The sequence below is a fragment of the Hylobates moloch genome, unplaced genomic scaffold (assembly GCF_009828535.3).
Source record: "Hylobates moloch isolate HMO894 unplaced genomic scaffold, HMol_V3 SCAFFOLD_2, whole genome shotgun sequence".
Taxonomy (NCBI): Eukaryota; Metazoa; Chordata; class Mammalia; order Primates; family Hylobatidae; genus Hylobates; species Hylobates moloch.
Genome location: NW_026652277.1, coordinates 117,416,522 through 117,432,068, shown reverse-complemented (window position 1 = coordinate 117,432,068; position 15,547 = coordinate 117,416,522).

Here is a 15,547-nt window from a genome sequence, read left to right as displayed (position 1 = left end):
TTATTTATTTTTTGGAGATTCCATCCAGGCTGGTATTGAACTTGTGGGCTCAAGTCAGCTTTCCAAAATGCTGGGATTACAGGCATGAACCATGGTGCCCGGCCCACAAGGCCTTTTAAAACCTGAAAATCGACATGGAACTAAGGCTAGGACAGTTGTCTAGGCAGAGAGAAGTGACAGCCTCTTTTAGCCCTTGAGGAGCAGAGAAGCCAGAAAGGACAGATGAACACTGAACAAAAGAATGAGGGGGAAAGCAGATACTTCTGAAATTATCTGGATTTTCTTTTCTGTTTCTTCTTTTTTTTTTTTTAAATTCATCTGCAAACATTGGTTCCCAGGAAAGGTGAGAGACTCTGGTTGTCTGAGCTCAGGATAGGAGAGACTTCTCACTATATTCCTTTTGGTATCATTTTGGATTTGGTACCATAATATATTTCCAATTAAAAGTTATTCTTGCTGGATGTGGTGGCTCTCGCCTATAATCCCAACATTTTAGGAGGCTAAGGCTGGGGGATTGCTTGAGAGTTTGAGACCAGCCTAGGTAACATAATGAGACCCTCCGACTACAAAAAAATTTTAACAGTAAGTTATTCTTGATATTACATTTTTTAAATCTGTATGAGGACAAGGGGAAAAGAGGGAAGAAATAAAAGGATGGTAACATGGAAATATGAAGAAGAGATGACAACCAGCAATTTTTATAATAAATTCCTATTCAAAATTAGACTCCCAAACTTACTCTAGAAACACCTGCTAACCACAGGCTTAGCCATGGTGGGAAGCTGTGTTCTCCAACTACAAAGGAGATTCTGGATAAAGGGGATGACCATGCGACAGAGTGACAAGCTCTCCCCACCCCACAACCATGTCAAGCCATGAGTGGAATATTTTATTTCTCCTTCAATTCCTAAAACCTTCTTTCTCCCCCAGGCTAGCCCACCTCATAAAGAAAGAACATGTGAATCTGTGTTCAGGAGGCACAGGATTTTCCTTTAACCACAAATCTGGTTTTAAACTTTTTGGAAAGTAATGCATTATCAGAGGAAGCTGGCCTGGCAGATACCTTGGTAGCCCCTGGGAGAACCTGTGAGCAGTTGAAGTTGATCCAGTGGTCACCATGATAGCAAAAGAAACAAAACAATACAAATTTCCTGCTTATGTCACAACTAAGAGCCAAATTTAGGTTCATAACCAGCATCTTCGAATAGCAATTAGAAAGTTCACTAGTAGGATCTGTGTGTTCTTCTACTGTCACTAATTATGTGTCTGATGCAATGCTATCACTCGTGTTATCCACACTCATGTTATTTATATGCGTGAGCAAGTGATGATACATTTCAATTTCCTGAAAGTATAGTTGAATTTTATATATCCCTCATTTTACAGTAGGATAAACATTCAGATAACCTTTCCAACACATAAATAATCACAGTCTAAAATTTTGGTAAGGTTACACAAGGTAAATTTTATGTACATACACAGATATTTTTAAAATAGTTTTATTGAGATTCACAAGCCATAACATTCACCCATTTAAAGTGTACAATTTTTTTAGTGTATTCACAGTTCACAGGGTTGTACAACCATTACCGCAAGCTAATTTTGGAATATTTTCATCTCCCTCACTCAAAGAAAGTTCGTACACAGTAGCTACCACTCCCCATTCATCCCCGGCCTCTCCAGTTCTAGGCAACCACCAGTGTTTTTCAGTCTCTAAAGATTTGCTTACTCTGGACATTTTATCTAAATGGAATCATACAACATGTGGTCGTGATTTTTTATTTAGCATGTTTTCAGGGTTCATCCATGTATCAGAGTTCATTCCTTTTTGTGGATAAATAATATTCCACTGTAGAGATATATCAAATTTTATTTTTCCATTCATTAGTTAATAGGCCTTTGCTATTATGAATAATGCTGTTTTGAACATTGGTATACATGTTTGTGTGTGTGTGTGTGTGTGTGTATGTGTCTGTGTGTCTGTGTTTGTATGTGTGTGTGTATATATATATATATATATACACACACATATATATATACGCTTTTGTTTTATTTTATTTTATTTTATTTTTTTGAGACAGAGTCTTGCTCTGTGGCCCAAGCTGGAGTGCAATGGCACGATCTCAGCTCACTGAAACCTCCACCTCCTGGGTTCAAGAGATTCTCCTGCCTCAGCCTCCCAAGTACCTGGGATTACAGGTGTGCATCACCATGCCCAACTAATTTTTATATTTTCAGTAGAGACAGGGTTTCACCATGTTGGCCAGGCTGGTCTCGAACTCCTGACCTCATGTGATCCAACCACCTCGGCTTCCCAAAGTGCTAAGATTACAGACGTGAACCACTGCGCCCAGCTGTTTTTATTTATTTTGGATATATACCTAGGAGTAGAATTGCTTGGCCATATAATAACTATGTTTAATTTTGGGGGGATTGTCAAACTGTCTTCCAAAGCAGCTACACCATTCTACATTCCCACCAGGAGTGTAGAAGGGCTTCAGCTTCTTCACATCCTTGCCAACACTTATTATCTGTCTTTTTAATTATAGCCATCCTAGTAGGGATGAAGTGGTGTCTCACTGTAGTTTTGATTTGCATTTCCCTAATGGCTAATGAATAATGCTCAGACATACTTTCATGTGCTTTTTGCCATTCATATATCCTTTTTAGGGAAATGTCTATCTAGGTCCTTTACCCATGTTTCAATTGGGTTATTTGTCTTTTAATTATTGAGCGCACACATTTTTTATAACTTTTTAAATGCCCAACGCATAACAGGCTATTAGGTTGAACGATCATAACAACACTATGAGGTAGAATTTATTATCTATCTTTTACCAATGAGAAAATTTCAAAGAGGTTAAGAAGCTTATTGGGGTCACACAGTAAACAATGGAGACAGAATTCCTCTCACATCATTCTGGGCTTAAAGTCCAGGCCATTTACACTCGACCTCACTGCATTAAGGGGCTTAATTGATGTCACTTATCTGTTCTTCTCTATGCAAATGATTAAGTTACCACAGGACATCCTAGTAGTTGAGAGAGTGGGCTCTGCAGTCAGAGTGCCTAGATTCAAATCCTTCTTCTGATACTTAGACACGTGAACTTAAGCAAGGGTAACCTTTCTATTCTCCAGTTTCCCCATCTGTAAAATATGAGTAATAAAAAGACCTACTTCACAAGTGCTCAGCAGAGCACTCAAGACATAGGATATACTTAGAAATGTTACTTATTAATATTCTTATAATGATACTATGCTCACCGTTTACTGAACCCTATGATAATGTATTTGTACCGTTAGGCTAGGGATTGTATATGATAAATTAAATGGAGCAGGACTTCTGGCACCAGAGGCTACTTGGACAGTCACATAAGATACAGTCATGCATAGCTCAGGGCAACAAATAATTGATGAAGCGAAGCCTCTCTTTGTAGATGTATTCTATCTCATAAGTGAATAAAGAGTTTGAGAATTCAAGCATTATTGTTTTGGAACCCTTAGTGAAATAATGAATCCAGGCAATGATAATCAGTGATGGCTAGCAGCACAAAAAGCAAGACAACTACATATTATGTGCCTCTGAATGGAAGTAGGCAACACCGCCTGTGAAATAATCTTGCCAAAGCAAGCAAGCAAGCAAATAAACAAAATCAAACCTGAACCTGATTGTTCTCTCATAATAGAAAATAGAGAGGAAAGACGAACATGATCAACATCGGTGGGACCCAATCAGCAAAAACAAAACAAAAACAGACTGTGGCACCCTTTACTGGACAAATCATTTTTATTTTTAACAAATAAGTTGCAAAGTGAAAGGGAGAGGGAGGGGGAACCAACACATTTAAAGAGATTTAAAGAGTGTGATGGTTTAAAAATATGTCCACAGATTCTTTAACAACTCACACCTCAAAAAGCGGAACCTTGAGTGTGGGCAAAATTTAATCACTTGTTTGTAACAAACAGAATATGGCAGAAGTGACGGTGTGTGATTTTTGAGACTAGGTCATTGCACATTCCTTCTTGATATCTCTACAACACTGACTAGATATTTAGTGATATTAGGAATTAACGTTAATTTTAAATTAAATAATTTTAGTATGGTTATGTTTTTTTAAATCCTTATTTTTCAGATACATGCTGAAATATTCACAGAAGAAATATGATGTCTGGGATTTGCTTTACGTAATTCTAAGGTGAGAGGGCAATGAGTAGAGGTATAGATCAGGATTTTTCAACCTAAGCACTAATGACATTTTGGGCTTTGTTGTAGGGGCTGTCCTGTCATTGTATAATATTCAGCAGCATCCTTGTCTCTACCCACTAGATGCCAGTAATATCCCTCCCCCATTGTGGTGCCAGACATTGACAAATGTCCCTGAGGGAGAAAATCACCCTTCGTTGAGAACCACTGGGTATAGATGAAACAAAATTGGCCATAAGTTGATAATTATCCAATTTGAGTGAGTGATGAGTACATGGGCATTTGTTACAATATTCTGTCTATTTTTGTATGTGTTGGAACTTTTCAAAATAAAATGTTATTCAAAAATAAGATTTTTTTTTAAAGTCCAGTAGGAGAGAAGAGATGTGAGACAGTCAGTGGGTATGTGTACATGCTCTCAAATCTGAGAGGGAAAAAAAAAGCCAAAACAGGTTCTTTGCTTCTGTGATCTTTTAAGAAGCTATACCAGCTATGGGCTGGAGAGAATGTGCTGAGTTGCAGGGTGTACAATCTAAATAGCTACCTGGAATCTTCAAAGCTACAGTGGTACCTTGCTAGACCTAAGAAATCCACAGGCTTCACAATGAAAAAAAAAAGGTACTTCTGTGGCATTGAATAAAAGTCTTTCTACTCTTCTCAGTTGGAATAGGAACCACTAAATGTAGTCTGAACTTAAGCCAATTATAATGGCCTGAATTCATTTTACTTATACAAATACCTTCCTTGTTAAAAAAAAACTGGTGAAGTTATTCCACATTCATCCTTGACTTTTAAGCCTCAAAGTCATGTTTGGAAAATAGCATGGAGGAGAAGAGTCTTCAATATTATCCCTCAGTTTGGGGATACTGTGCTCCTAACAATATCCTAAGACATGTCTGGATCAGTGAGGGTTCTGAGGTAATGGGGAACTGTGTCCTCCCAAAATTCACATGTTGAAGTCCTACCCACCAGTACCCCACTCAGAATGTGACTTTATTTGGAGACAGGGTCTTAACAAGATAACCAAATTAAAATGAATTTATTAGGTTGACTCTAATCTAATATAACTGGTGTCCTCATAAGAGGAGGCATTTGGACTCAGACATGCATATAGGGAGAATGTCATGTGAACATGAAGACAGCCACCTATAAGCAAAGAATGAGGCCTGGAATAGATCCTTCCTTCACAGCCCTCAGAAGAAATCAATCTTATCAAAACCTTGATTTTGAACTTCTGGCCTCCAGAACTGTGGGACAATAAATTTTTGTTATTTAAGCCACCCTGTTTTGTGGTACTTTGTTAAGGCAACTCTAGCAAACTGATACAAGTACAAACACCAAAAACTCTCTGTGAAGGGTTGAAGCAGAAAGGGATAAGAAGTGGTTCTGATTCTATGTAAATGTAAGAAATACTGACTTCAAGGCTACTTCCCCAAGAAAACTCAAATTAAACCATAAGATGGCTCGACTGGAGACACCACAGCCAAGGCACAGGACGCAGACCTGACAAATTACACCGCTATCTCTGAGAATGGCTCTCTGCCCCTACTGCCTCAAGAAGTTTGATACTCTGCTGCTGACCTCACAAAAAGGGATTCCACACAGGTGTTTGCTTTTTCACATTACTTATTTCCAAATCAAAGTCTCGGGTGATAGTTTCTGACTTAGAACCTAAGCCATATTGCTATGTCCCATATGCAATAAGAAAGCTGAGAAAATGAGCATCTGATTTATAAATAGGGAAAGGATGGAGCCATAAGTTAGAATATTCCCAGTCATAGTTGAAAGGTCTTCACAAGCATGATACAATTTCACTACACTGCCTTAGTCGCTGTAACAAAGTCTTCTATTACCTTCCCAAGTATTCATTTTTTCCATCTTCTAATAGAACTGTGATTGTGTCATATTACTGCTAGTTGCATTGCTGTCTGGAAAAAAGACTATGTGTCCCAGCTTCTTTGTGGCTGTGTAAGTCCTGGTCAATATGATGTAAAAAGAAGTGTCTTTTAAGACTAAGGAGACAACTCAGCCCCCTTTGACTTTCCTCATGCTTGAAAGGCAGACATGATGGCTGGGGCTACAGAAGCCATCTTGGTCCATGATATAATCCTGTGTATAGAAGACATGTACTGAGGATGGCCAAACAGAAAGATAGAAGGAAGCAGGATCCCAGATGACTTAATGGAACAACCACACTAACCCTGGATTACCTATGGCTGGACTTCTTTTAGGTGAAAATAAACTCTGATGTCTAAACCACTACTTGGCAGGGGGAGGGAGAAAGTTCTTTTACTCAAGGCTGATAGCAATCCCGAAGTGGTACTACTAACATATGGAAGATGTTGGTTTGTTGCCTTTTTGGCTTTGGCTTTGTGTGTGTTATCAATAAATTAACTTTTTAGATTTCCTCGTAATTTGTATTCATTTTTATATTTGAGAGTCTTATACATAAATATACCTTTTAAAATGAGATACTATTGATTTTATTTTACCAAAAATATTTGGAGAATAAAAACAAATGTTTAAGTCATTAACATAGGAACGATTCTTCTGAAAATAGCTATTTAATGTTTAAAAATAAAGACATCCTTTGAATCCAGGACATCATTGCTGTGCATTTATGAATTTGTAGTCTGTCTTGATTCATTTTGTGTTGCTATAACAGAATACCACAGACTGAGTAATTTACAAAGAAAATAAATTTATTTCTTACAGTTCTGGAGGCTGGAAAGTCCAAGAGCATGACACTGGCATCTGGCAAGGGCCTTCTAGTTGTTAAGAAGGTGGAAGGACAATGGCCGGGTATGGTGGCTTACACCTGTAATCCCAGCACTTTAGGAGGCCGAGGTGGGTGGATCACCTGAGGTCAGGAGTTCGAGACCAGCCTTACCAACATGGAGAAACCCCGTCTCTACTAAAAATACAAAAAAAAGTTAGCCAGGAGTGGTGGCGCATGCCTGTAATCCCAGCTACTCAGGAGGCTGAGGTGGGATAATTGCTTGAACCTGGGAGGTGGAGGTTGCGGTGAGCCGAGATCGTGCCATTGCACTCCAGCCTGGGCAACAAGAGCAACACTGTCAAAAAAAAAAAAAAAGAAGGTGGAAGGACAAGAAAGTGCTCTCGAGAGAGCAAGAGAGACAGAGGGGGCAGAACTCACTTTTACAACAAGCCCTTTCTCCCAATAACTAAGTCACTCTCAGGATAATGATAACAACGTTAGTCCATTTATGAGAGCACAGCCCTTGTGACCTAATCACCTCTTATTAGGCCCCTCATCACAGAACTATTGTATTGGGGATTAACTTTCCAACCCATGAACTTTGGGGAACACAATCAAACCAATAGCATGGTCTGTGGTCTAAATTCCGGATATTGTCAACCCCAACATTTAATTATATTTTAGTAGATGCTTAATAAAGGATATTAAACTATTCATATAGCATCTATCTTCTTCAGAGTTGATCAATTTATTCATTCCTAATCTTAAACCAGCTTTGTGATATATTTTAGGCTTCTAAGGGAAAAGTAACAAATGCAAAAATATTTCAAATGCAGGGAGAAGAAGTAGGTTCACATCACTGAACATGAAAGAGATACCCATACATGTTTCCAAGGTCAAACCAAAGGCTATCATTATATGGTTCTTAATTTTATCACTGATGGTGATGCAGAGGACTTAAAAAAATTTAAGCTGCTTCATCTTGAGTCATGTGAGGGTTGAGATTATTTGATAGAAAGAAATAATAAGAAAGAATTCAGTAGAGAGAAATAGATGATAAAGGAGTGGGAGAAAAAAGTAAAAGAAAGGAGGAAGTGAGAAGCTATTAGAAATAAGTTCTATACTTGAGCAACAGATAAAAATGGAATGATTTGCTGATTAGTATAACTGAAAATATGGGGATGGGTGGATTCTGCAGGACAGCATCTGGATTAAATACTTCATAAGAAAAAATGTAATTCAGCAAAAGTCTTTCTCTTCTGTGATAACATGACAGACATTTCAGTGCCTACTTGCCTCAAAAAGAGGAGCTTGACACAGAGCAGCAATCAGAAGCTACTTACTCTTTCATCATTAGACCAGAAAGGAAAGGACATTTTTTTTAGAATATGTTGCCGAATAATTAATGAAGTTGACAAGTTGAAGGCAATTTTCTGGTTCTTATTTTGACAACAACTTAACTTTGTTTTTTATAACCCAATGATGCTGGATAAAATAAAACCAATTGACAGAGAAGTCAGGACAGGACTTGGTTGTTTCTGAATATGAAAAATATCTAGAAAGATGCTTCATCTTTATCCTTTACCTTATTCTGTTGCCATCATAGCATATATGAATTCAGTTTTTAATTACTTATTTTTAATTTTTGAAATATATAACAAATCATGCATAGCAAAAGTTTTGTTCTGTAGAATTGATACTCTCCTTCTCTCATTGTTACATTTCACTCAGTCACAGATTAGAGAAGTTGTGTAATATTGCCAGAAAGAATGGCTCTTTTGATTTCCACATAATTTTTCCAGTGATTGTTTTTACTCTCTTCAGGGGTTAATTTCTTGTAGTAAACTGTTACATAATCATCCCCAGTGAATCGAACCTCCTGGTATTCATGCTCTTGTATAATCTCCTTTCATAATGATGTTAGGCTTTGCCATATGACTTCCTCTGGTCAATGGGACATCAGTAAATGTGACACAAGCAGAAGTTTCAGTACTTGCACCTGTGTGTCATCCCCTTTTAATATGCTATTGATTACCATATGAAGAAGCCTGATCTAGTCTTCTTAAAAGACCACGTGGAGCAAGAGGTCCATCCTTCAGCTCTCTACCAAATGAGTATAGCCACTTTAGTGAGCCTAGGTGAGACTAGGGAAAGATCCATCCAGGTAAGCCCAACCCAAAGTGCAGAATGGTGAACAAATAAAGTATTGTTTTATGTCACTAAGTTTTAACCACCAATTATTCAATGACAGGTAATAGATAGCTACACCTCCTCTGAATGAATATAATTAAATACAACAGAGATAAATGTGGGGGAGACTGCCTCGATTCAAATGATCAGCGGTCTAGAAATGTGAGAAGGTAAACTATTTAGACAAGAGATAGCCAACAAACTGGGGATTGTGACTGATCACAAGTATGGAAGATATTAAGATATCAACCCAACAACCATCGTCGCCATATGTTTTTTTGCTAGCAGAACCCTGAGTTTGTGTAAAAGTGGTCAAGTGCTTTAGGGACTGCAAAGTCCCTCCAGACTCCAAGAGGTGAATCTTGAATAACTTAAGTCAGTCATGGTAGTTCCTTTACCCTCATTTTTGACTGGTTTAGGAAGAGGCATGTGAAACAATTCTGGCAAAAAAAAAAAAAAAAAAGAGCAAGTGTTTTGGAAGTACATGGTTTTTTTTTTTTTTTTCATCTTAAAAGTGGTATCTAAAAGAAAACAGTCTCCATTATTTCTGTCTTTGCATGTTTTGTAAGAATGAGATTCTTAGAAAAGCAGCAATCAATTGTGAAGAAACAAACCTGAGGACAGAAACCAACATCCACGTCAAAGAATAAAGAAATGTTAGGTGTTTATTTGAATAATTAGGCAATAGTTTCTGTAATCTAAATGTGAGATGTGGGTATTTTGCTTTGCTTCTTTCTCTTGCACATTGGGAATTGAAATGAGAGGGTGTTTTGACTAATTTTTCTAACTAATGTTTTGCCTCCTATGCTTGCAATTAATTTACTTTTCAGTATTGTTTGGTCTTTTAAAAACTGGTTAGAAACTTGTAAGAACATTACAACTCTATCACCTTTTCCGAAAATAAATGTGAACAATCGATTCTACATTCTTGATACAAGAAATGTTACAATGCACGCTGGAATCTCAAAAAGACTTCTGTCTCTGGAGCAATGCAATTAGATTTTCCAGTGATTAAATGGGTCATCGCCGACAAGAAGTTATTGCTCAGGGCATAAGATTGTACTTCATTCCATCAAAGTGATGCTCAAGTTCAGAAAGCCGCACAGAAAGCACCCTTAGACAAACACAGACGTGGGAAAGGAATAAACTTGTGAGGCTCCATCAGTTTCCCCATTTGGTTCTCCGGCCTCTTGCGAAACTGTCTGACCTCCGGCATCTTCGGAAACGCAGACGCTGAGGAAGCACGGACAGAGAAGCGCTTGGGATCTCTGCGGGCCCAGCCCAGGCCAGTAACCTGCAGCCAATGACTGACGTCCCAATCTCTAGTCTAGGGACTGGGGGCTGGGGCGGCGCCACGCTGCTTTCCCGGGAGCGAGAAGACTCTGCTGGACCACCAAGCTCACGTGCAAAAAAGCTCGCGGCTCGGCCTCTGCCCCTGTGACAGGCGCCCAGGGAAAGAAGAGAGCCTTGGCTTCCTCAGGGGTCGGGGGATGGGGATGGTAAGGACGCCGCGCCGGGGTCCCTCTCCTCTTGGGGGTGGACGTGCCAGCAGATCAGGCTGTTTTCCTGCGAGGACGGAAAGGGAAGGCTCGCTCCTGTCTCCTCAATCCCAGGGCCCCGCGGAGCCCCCATTCTGCGCTGGAACTTCGCCTCTTCCCTGCAGTGTCTCCCCCTCAAGTCTCAGGCCGAGCTTATGCCTTCTTAGAGATCGGCTTCTGTCGCTCTGGCCCTTTCAAATCCTAGAAAGCAGCCTGCAGAGAGAGAACCGCGCGCTGAAGTGCGAGTGGCCACGCGCCTCCCGGCGGGCGCCAGCAGCTGCCTCGGGACAGCCGGCGGAGCTAGGCGGCTGCGTCCGTGGGCACCCCGCCCCTGCCGGGCACCACCGCCCCGCGCTCGCGCCCTGCACCCTACCTGGTGCCTCCGATCCGCCTCACACCCCTTGGGGAGCGCCGCTAATTTGCAGGGGGCAATGCGCAGGGAGCCGGCCTTAGGGTTCCGAAGCTCGCACAGTGGGAGGAAGGCGAGGAGGGGTAGGAAGGCAGATACCCGCTGTGACTGTACCAAGCTGGTATTGGACTCCCTAAGCAAGAAGCCTTTTAAAATAATTTCATTAAATGCTTTTTTACTGATGATAATGACATCAATAATAATAAAAGAGATCCTGGCGCTCACATTCGTCTGTAAGAGTTTGGTAGCAGATCTCTTGGTGTGACCATCATTCATGCTTTCCATGAACACGCAGTGAGCACTTACTGTGCGGCAGCTCTGCTCGTGCTTGACTGGCACCATCCTAGCCCCTCCCAGGCCTCTCAAATATGAACTTCCCCCGTGTTTTCAGGAGCACTGCAAGGTAACTCTTACACGTAGTTTTCAAAAGGTCTGGAGAGCCTGGTGACCATGACAGAGAAAGGCACAGTCATACATAGGAAAATGATGTCTAATTTACTTGTATTGTTCCAGGCTCCATGCCAGAGTGAGGCCTAGGTTTTGATCCTCTGGAGAAAAGGTACCAAAGTCGATGGTTTGAGGGACATCAGTCACTGCCTTGTGGAAGACTAGGAAGACTGGAAAGATTATTTTTCTCATGCTAAACTGTTTACCTTTTTTTTTTTTTTTTTAAGACAGGATCTCCCTGTGTTGCCCAGGCGGGACTCAAACTCCTTGGCTCAAGCGATCCTCCTGCCTCAGCCTCCCAACAGCTGCGAGTGCCATTGTGCCCTATTACTTTTGTTTAAAAAGGTTCGAATATGTAAAATCAGTTCTATTTAGTCAAAGAGTTACAATTATAGCTCAACTAAACCTGCAGTCAATATAAGTATTCACACCCTAAGAAAAAGCACCACAAAATGATGACTGTGATCGTAAATGGTTGATTGGTTTCCTGTGTCCATAATGGACAATATTATGAAGCACAAACAGGAAAACATGTTTATTAAGAAGTTTTTTTTTCCTTCCAGGAAATTCTGTAGGTGAAAATGTTGAAATTGTCAGTTGAAATATCTGGTGAAGTCTAACATTACCATTAAATAAAACGCAAGTGACAGGAGAGTACTGATGTATATTCCTCTTGGGACATTAACTCTTTCTCTGCTAGTTCCCCCCTCACACCCCCACCCCTGAATTTGCCCACAGCCATGGCAGGGCCGTCCGTGTTTGGGGATGCCAGGCAGACGTAATTCGGCTTCAGAGCGCGTTGTTTAAGCAAAAGGGTGTGTGTACGTTCCCCAGGCGTCCGAGGACGGGCAGGCTGGCAAAGGCTGGCCCTGGACACCGCTGGGAAAGGACACCACCGGGCTGGCTGCTGTTGCTGCTGGGGCTACTCCTCCCTGCCCCGGCCCTCCTCCAGCTTCTCCCGCCGCAGCCGCGCTTCCTCCTCTGGGGCTCTCGCAGCTGTTTAGGTTTAAGGTACAGGAGTAATTTCAAGCTTTTTCTGATCCCACCCCACCCGCTCCCACCCCCCGTGAGACTGGCCTCTGGGCACCACGGGCTCTTCTGTCTCCATCCAGCTCAAATCGAAGCTCGGAGAGGAAGCCCCACAGCTGCGATTTGACCCTGCCCCAGCCGACCGAGATGAAAGCAGCTTGTGGAGGCTCCTCTGGCACCTGGCGCGGGCACTCGAGGGAAGAAGCCCTGCGCCGAGCAGCGCAGCCTCGGCTTTTGAAGCTGCCCTCCATGCACTTCCTTCGGCTTCCAACCCGAATCTACGCCCCATCCGCAGAGCGGGCTGGGTGAGGTTGTGTGGCAGCAGCAACCCCGAGGGAAAGAATTTTGTTTCTTTTTAAGGCCCTGCTGCATTTCTGGTTCCCAGCCCGGAGCAGGGGGCGCCTCGCTCCCCGGAGTCCCACAGGCCCGGGCCGCAGCTGGGCCGGCGCGGTCGACAGGTGTGTGACGCCGAACCCCGGAGCACCGGGAGGCGGCTGGGAGCCAGGGCAGAACGCCCGGGGCGCATCCTCAGGGAGGAATCATCTGGCGTTCAAGCCGCTCTCGGGTCTTTTGCTGGATCTGCAGATCGGCTCACGCAGCAGGAGCCCAAGGAGCAGAACCTGGGCACGCCAGACTTTGCAGTCGCGCACGCCACCCAGCGCCCGCCTTGCGCTGGTCTCAGCCGGCATTCCCTCTATTAGGCAGATCGCTTAGCGCTTGGGTCGGTTTTAGTTCTCCAGGGTCTCTCTCCAAAGGAAGCGCAGTGTAGTCGTTACCTCTCTACTCTCAGCTCCTAGAGCGATACCGGGCACACAGCAGCGCACAGTAAAGTATTGGTTCTTTCATTTAACATGTGTCTGTTGAGCACTCACTATGTCCTAAACACCGCAAGGCCTCTGGCCTCGGGAAGCTTAATTTCCAGTTGTTTGGATGAATGGGAAAAGAATAAGGTATTGTTCTTGCATTGCTATAAAGAAATACCTGAGGCCGGGTAATTTATAAAGGAAAGAGGTATAGTTGACCCACAGTTCTTCAGTCTTTACAGGAAGAATGGTGCTGGCATCTGCTCAACTTCTAGGGAGGCCTCAGGAATCTTACAATCATGGTGGAAGGTGAAGAAGGAGTAAGCACGTCACATGGAGAGAGCAAAGGCAAGGGAAAGAAAGAGGGAGAGAGAATGGACGATGTGATTGGAGGGATCTTCCACAGTGATCAGCTCTGTGTCCTGTGGACAAATTACCTGCTTTCTATGGAATTTGGTATATTTCCTCTTTACCTAGGTAGGAAGATTTAGGTATAAATGTAACCTGCAATTCCAGTCTTTTGGAAGAGGACTTAAAGAGGACAAAGACTTAATAAGTGAGAGGAAAAAAATGAGGGGAAAAAAAGAATAAACTGAAAGGGGCACCCAGACCGTCCAACGATTAAAAACAAGCCCATAGCCAAGCACGGTAGCACGCACCTGTAATTCCACTTACGGGGGAGGACAGTTTGAATCCAGGAGTTTGAGGCCAGCCTGGGCAACATAGTAAAACCCCCATCTCAAAAAACATGCTGGGGCTAACCACATGTCTCGTTTTCCCTTTTCACAAAGAAGCATCATGAGTTTAAATCATATGAACTTTTCTCTGTTTTTAATTTAGTTCAAGGACTGCCAATCAAAGGAACTAGAATCATAAAACAGGTACATCCTGACAACCTCACCCTGAAGTGGGAATACCACTACCCCAATACTTCTAGCTTTCTCTTAAGCCACTTTAGCTTCTGGCTTTGAAAAAGACCTGTGAGGCCTGAGGTAAGAGAAAAAAGACAAAGTGTTTCTTCTTATGTTCTTTGAACAGAATGCCCCTGAGAGTCTAACCTCTGGGAGGCACACTTTTTTCACTTCAGCTCCTGAAAATGACTTTGTAATGGAAACTGATTAGTTTGGATGGAGGGGTGATGGAGTCAGATGAAAAAGTCAGGAAGATAAGTTCAGGGAAGTAAGACCAAATGAAAGATTCCTGAGTTATTAGCCAGACTTTTACTGGGATGTGGAATTAGGTTTACAGTCTGTGATTAAGAGGTTGAGCTGTTTTTTTCAGAAGTGTGGTACCCTGTCTAGTGGGCCTCTTTGAACTTAGATTTTGGGTCTGTAAAGCTTTTCATTTTTTTAATCACATTTTCTGAAGAATTCCATACATAGTCCCAATATTAGGAAGTAGTCCTAGCAGTTATTATTATTCTAATTTTTTAAATGAGCCTCAAATAAGTTACTTATCCAAAGCCACATGGTTGGTTAATAGAGGAGCCTTTGTTAGCATCTGGGTCTGATACTCAGCTCAGCGTTCTGCCCACCATTCTGCAACAGGAAAAAAATTTTTTAAACTTAACCAATAAATATCTATTGAGGACCTATTAGTAGCTCAGCACAGTAGGAAGGCCTGTGGAAGTGTGCTATTTGCTGGTCCTTAATATGTTCAACTTTGACACATACCTGCTTTGTTCCTTCTTGGCACTAACAGTATAATATAGAAGTCATACACACTCTAGGCATACAGTCTGGAATTACTTCCTGGCTCCAGGATTCTACAGCCACACTTCATTTTATTGTGTTTCACAGATATTGTGCTGTTTACAATAAAAAGTGTGTGGCAACTCTGCATTGAGTACATCTATTGGTGCCATTTATCTGTTATGGTGATCTGCGATCAGTAATCTGTGGTGTTATTGTTGTAATTGTTTTGGGGTTCCATTAACCATATTTATATACGTCACCAAACATAATTGATAAATGTGTGTGTTCTGACTGCTCTACCGATTGGCAGTCCCCACCACTTCCCCTCTCCTCGGGCCTCTCTATTCCCTGAGACATAACAATGTTGAAATTAGGTCAGCTACACCCTACAATGGCCTCTAAGTGTAGGGTGAAAAGTGAAAGTGTTCAAGTGAAAAGAAAAGTTGCAAATCTCTCACTTTATATGAAAAGCTAGAAATGGTAAGCTTAGTGAGGAAGGCATATGGAAAGACAA